We start from the raw sequence: 6000 nt of genomic DNA on the forward strand, positions 1-6000 counted from the left end.
TGTCTTGGGGTTTTAGTTACACTCACTTGCCTATTAATCATGTTTTGAACTAAAATAAATGACAAAGTCTAGGCACTACACTCAAAGTATAGAAAATGGACCCTTCTTTGTACCTGCAATTCCACTGACAAGGATGATGTGATAGGGACTGTAATTTACTACAACGCATCAAGACATTCAGACAAAAACCTTCTTTGTCTTGCACTGTCTTGTCTCCATTCTTTTGCAGTTGCTGTACTTTTGCTTTGATTGAAGCTATTCTTCTCCCTCTATCCATTTTGTTTGCAAAATCTTCTTCCACATAAAATATTTGGACATGCAACTTGAAATGGAGAAGAAAACAGCACCCTATAGAAATAAAACCATATTAAATAAGGCCTTCATTGGAGATGCTGAGACTGAATTTAATGAAAAGAAACATGTGCAAGAACAAAGAAAGCTGTTTCAGTACTACTAGATGATAACAGAATACTCTTGAGGGAGTTTGGAAAAGGGATGAGGGCTTCTGTTGAAACGGGGTTATTACAAATGTATAGGTTTATATTGTAAGAAGACAGCTACTATGAACTAGCTAAAAAGGTAACTAACAGAAGTCTGTCAGGGTGGCCAAATTGGCATGTGTGCCACAAGTAGCACTGACAGCCTGCATATGTGGCACACAGAAGGGACAGGCAGCACAATAGCAGGTTAGGCAGAAAGAGCAGCAGGTGAGGCACAGGAAGGGGATCAGGGTGTCCTCAGGAAAGGTGCACAACTAATTTGTTGCACGGTTGGCCAAAAAGGCTGTTCACCAGTGATCTATGTTGATGGCAATGAGTTTGCATTGAACTAAATCTGCTGTAATTTCTAGCATGATCTGCAGTTTTTCTGATGTTACCAGAACTGTCTGCTGAAATTTCTTTTGGGTGAAATCAAATTGCAATGATATTAATCACAACAGAACAAGAAATGTGCAAGACCCCTCAAATGCTGCTAATTCAGCCTCTGATCGTAGAAGTCAGTGGAGTCCACACAGGTGCAAAGTCTTTCTGGGTGGAATAGCTTGCCTATGAGGGCCTGAGCACACACAGCTGCCCTGGAACTTGCAAATGCTCTCCCTGGCTCTAAAGCAGGCCCTAAATGCAAATTGCATATAAGAGCAGCTTTCCTTCAGTAGGGTCTTTTGAAAAAACCTCTTCCCAAGCTCCTACTTAAAGATAATTTAAAAGCAAAAGGAGTGATTATTTGCATTTCTCATTTAAATGATATGATACAGACTTTGCATTTAGATAGACAAGAGTTTTCCATCAGAGCTGGGGATACATTATAAGCATTAATTAGGCCTCATAATTTATCTTTATTAATGGGGCTAACTAGCCTAGGTCTAGGTCTGAGAAGGCCAAATGTTATAAATTATTCTGGGGAGGTGGTGGTAGGACACAAAATCTTTTCACAGCTTCAGTGGCCCTTTTTACTTCTGATGGGGCCTAAAGGTACATGAAAAATAAAAGAGGCCGGAAGAGACTTTAGGAATGAAGCTAACATGAGGGTAGACCCAGACCTGGAGAACTTCTCTTGTACCCAGTGCGTGTGTCTGCATAACACATTTACTGCAGTTGACTAATTAGCTCTGCAGTAAACATCTCAGAGTCTACACATGCAGTGCTATCAGGATGGAGTAAACTAATTAACTCTGCTGCAGGTTAGTACTTGTAAACACAAGTACTATCCTATGGCTGTGTTTGTTTATTCCTCAGCAATGTATGTGTAGATGCTGATGGGGCTGGCTGGGGCAGGATGGTGTTTCAGTGCAGGGGCTGCCTGTTAGTTACTGCTTCAGTGCTACAGGGGCTGCCTCGTGCCCCAGCCCCTCCACAGCATGTTGAGCTGAGGTTTGCGGGGAGGGACCAGCCCCAGGCTGACACACCGGACTCCCTGCCAGCCAGGCTACTCTGACCTGGCTCAACATGCTGCGGTCCCAGCCTCACATTCAAATGCGGTGCCCGGGAGCAATAAATTCCAGCACAATATTTCCTGGAGTTTATTGCTGCACATTAATAGCACACATAGATGCGACTAGTTAGTAAGACACGCTGAGAATTCCTTGGGGATTTATTGGCAAAGATTTTCCAGCATCAGAATAGTTCTGTTTTGGGCTTCAGTGGCTGCACAAACATTTCAACAGGCCACTATGCACATTATTATTTTAAGAATGACTCCTATGCTGTTTATATCCCTCATGTATAATAGCTATGTCGGCCTGTATAAATGTTCTCGTTACAGACTAATTTTCTTGGCATATGTAGCAATCTATATGCTCCTAAACCAACTGCCTTGCTAACATTGCCAGAATTCATCTAGATAAAGCTCTGTAGAAGTATGTGAAAACATTGACAGTAAAACAGTTTAACGAGGCATGAATAATTATTACCATTCTGCACAGAGATGTACATGCATAGACAGGACTAAGCTACTCTGGCATCTGGTCTACCATCATACTATATCCCTACAGTATTGAACGATTCCTGTATATATTCTTTTTATGTTTGACACAGCAGAGTCCCGACCTGGTGTTGGGCATGAGCCTTTGCTCTAACCACACCTATTAAGAATGGCAGATATTTCATTATGTCAAGCTGTTTAACTGTGGGATCACTGAACTAAACCTGGTGTCAGTGTCATGACAGCAGCTTTAAAGGGAATCAAAAATTATAGCAGACGACGTCTTGTCAAAAAAGCAACACGGAAAAAACTGCCTGTGCCTGGCAGGAGAGAGAGACATAGTGGAGATGGTATCATGGAGCAAGCAGATTGGCAATGGGCCCTGATGTCTAAAGAACATATAATATACTTCCGCATGAGGCCACATCTGGAGTGGAGCATTCCTAGCTCTGATGTGTTTATGGGGCCTCTCTAGTTCTGGCAGTATGTGTAGCTTAGCCTGTTGTGCCATCTGAACTGAGAAATAATAGTGCTGTATCATCAGTTTGTGTTGCAGCACTGCACTGAGGTACACAGGCATATGAGGATATAACTTGTCAACACTAGTAATAGTAGAACCAATAATTTACTGATATATCAGGAGGTAAAGATGATGATAATGCTTAAAAAGCTCTGCAATAACATTCTAAACACACTCCCATTCCAACATATCCAATGGGAAAATAGTCTGAAACCTATTTTTATTCAGAAGTTTTCATTTTAATGGGCAATATAAAAAATGTTTGGTTTGTTCTAATGCAGAGTAAAACCAAATTTCAGAATGTCAAAATTTCCATTAACTGGAAAGTCAGTTTCATCACCTCTGCATCTCAAACTCACCTGGATATTGTTAATTAAAAACAAAACAAAAATTTGCACGAGCTGAAATGATTATCCTTAGGCATTGTCACATCAGCAAAATATGATTAAAATTATGAACACTGCAGTTATCATTGGAAGTGTGATGTGTTGGCAGGAGGCCTAACTACCATGCAAATGTTATTGTGCTACCGCTATGACTGCAACATTCAAGGGATGGAAAGACAACCTGCTCACTCTTTCATGCACACTACTGGATATGAATTGAAATGGCATTTTACAATGAAAAATTCTTCATGGCTAGAGTACATACATGGTTCTGAATATTTAACAAATGCCGTGTGAGTTGTGCACAGTGGAAATGCACAGATTGTTTAAACAAGTTTTACAAGTTACAACTTTTAAGACCAGTACTAAAGAACCCTACAAGGCGAGTAACTCTTGTAGGTAACTTGTAGTGAAGACAGCTATAGTCTAGTGCAGTGGTGCCCAACTTTTGGCCCCATGGGCCAGGTGAGTAGTGAGGGATCAGTTCATGAGCTGGATCTGGTCCATAAACCTAATCTCGTATGTTCCAGATCAGGTCCTCATCCTGCATTAGGCCCCAGTCCGACATGCTGGATCAGGCCAACCACCCTGGCCCTGGCCCCGGCCCCTGCCCCACACATGCTAGATCAGCCCATTGCCCTGCCCCCAGCCCTGTGCATTTGATTGACACATCATCCTAATCCTGCGCATGCCAGCCAGATCCTGTTCGAGATTTGTCGGAAGTTTGGATGAAAATCTCATATTCCAATTCCGATCATTTAAAGCCCAATATTAACCTGAGACAACTTTTAACATATTACCAATTTCAGCCAAGTAACACAACTGGCTGAGATCAGAAGCAGAATTATCATCTTCGAACAGTGTGCAATCAAATCAGCTACAATATACAAGCAAAACACACCTAGAAAACAAACTCCTACTCTAGAAGAAGCATTATCTACCAGCATACAAGAAAACAGTTTAGGTCGAGTAGACTAAAAACAGACCTAGGAGGCAGAAAAACCTTAAAACATATTTAGGCACTGCTGCTGCTGTTAATCTGATCTTGGTCAACTCACTTAGCCTTTCTGTGTCTCATTTTCTCCATCTATAAAAATATTTCCTCCCTACTCCTATGAATATTATGAGGACTAATAACTAATGCTTGGACAGTAGTTTGCAATAAAAAATGGCTTAATACTTAAAAATCTCTTCTGTCTGAATCCCACTCTTGCCTATATTCCAATCTTTAATGCAGGGATTTAAATTTAAAATAAGCATTTACTACTAGTGGGGCACTAAATGTTTTTTATTCTATTGATTATTTTGATTGGACGGGTTTGTTTACACAGCCTCACCTTGGCCTGACCTGTTTTGTTCAGTAAAGAAACTCAGCAGCCTGCCAACACGCTTAGTTTTACTTGGATCTGGGCTGGAATTTTACTTCTGCTTCCAAATCTACCTAATAGGTGAACCCTTGGTCAAGTAGTTGAATCTGTTCTTTTGATGTAATTCCTAAATAAATCCACTTATTTTATCTGCTAAGGAAAGGAAAAGTTCTCAGTCATGCAGTCTTTCTTATTGAAGTGGCCTCTATATACCAAGCTATTGTTTATTATAAAACGACCCTTTGTGAGCAACTACTGAGAAGGAGACTAGTATTTGGCTGGGAGGCACAGCTGCAGCTGTGTTGGTTCTCTTCTCATTGGTTTTTACCTTGTGTGTTGATTTTTTGGCACAGATCTTGCACTAGGCACCTGCTCTCCTTGAAGGCCAGGACAATTAAAATTGGGTCTAATTAACAATCATGTAATTAAAAAATAAATATCTTGACCCAGGTTTCAGATCCCACCTATGGGTCCAACATGGGAAAGAATCCTCAGATGCGATGCTGTCTTCACTGTTTACAGTCCTTACTGTGATTTAGTTTGGTGCTGTGTCCACTATATCAACCTGTAATTTGTCTTCTGGTAGAATGTAAAGGACCCAACCTAGATGTGCAGGGAAGGAGGGAGGATTGTAATAGGCATACAAACATCTGTCCATCCATTTTAGGGTTTTCTACTCCAATCATTGTAACAGAGAGTCTTCCACATCTGATCAATTATAGCAAGTCACACGTGGTCTTTGTGGAGTTTCTGATGCTTCTCTTCTCATGGTCAAAGCTCTAACTGGGATAGCGTTGGGTTTTTTGGACAGGGTGTCAGTGACAGAGCTAAAAATAGGGGACCAGGCTGCTGACTGGTGTCTCTTCAATGACACTATCTGACCTGGAAACAGGCAAGTCAGTTTAATTTTGGATTCTGGACAATTGCACATTGTGGCTGCTGAGTTCTAGCAGAGATAAGGTATTTCCAAAGTCTCAAAATAAGACGCCTATCCCTGCCCTGCTCTCCAGCTTGCTCTGCTGTTTCCGAAATCTACTCTCAACTGAGCACACCTGAGAGTGGTGTGTCAATATGTGCGGAACAACTATGAAACAGTCCCATTGCTTACACCTATCCTGGGTGTCCTGAAAAGAGGACAAAAGCATTCATTTGACCAAACTGACAGACTCCCTGAGAAAGGTGTTGAAAATGCAACTGTCCCAGCAAAAACAGGATGTATGAATATCCTAAGCACAGAGTTACAATTTTCCAGGTTCTGAAACCACTGTTCCCTTTGGAAGTCTTATGGTTTATCAAAGCTAACAAA

The sequence above is a fragment of the Crocodylus porosus genome, unplaced genomic scaffold, assembly GCF_001723895.1.
Source record: "Crocodylus porosus isolate Cpor-Errol unplaced genomic scaffold, CroPor_comp1, whole genome shotgun sequence".
Classification (NCBI taxonomy): domain Eukaryota; kingdom Metazoa; phylum Chordata; order Crocodylia; family Crocodylidae; genus Crocodylus; species Crocodylus porosus.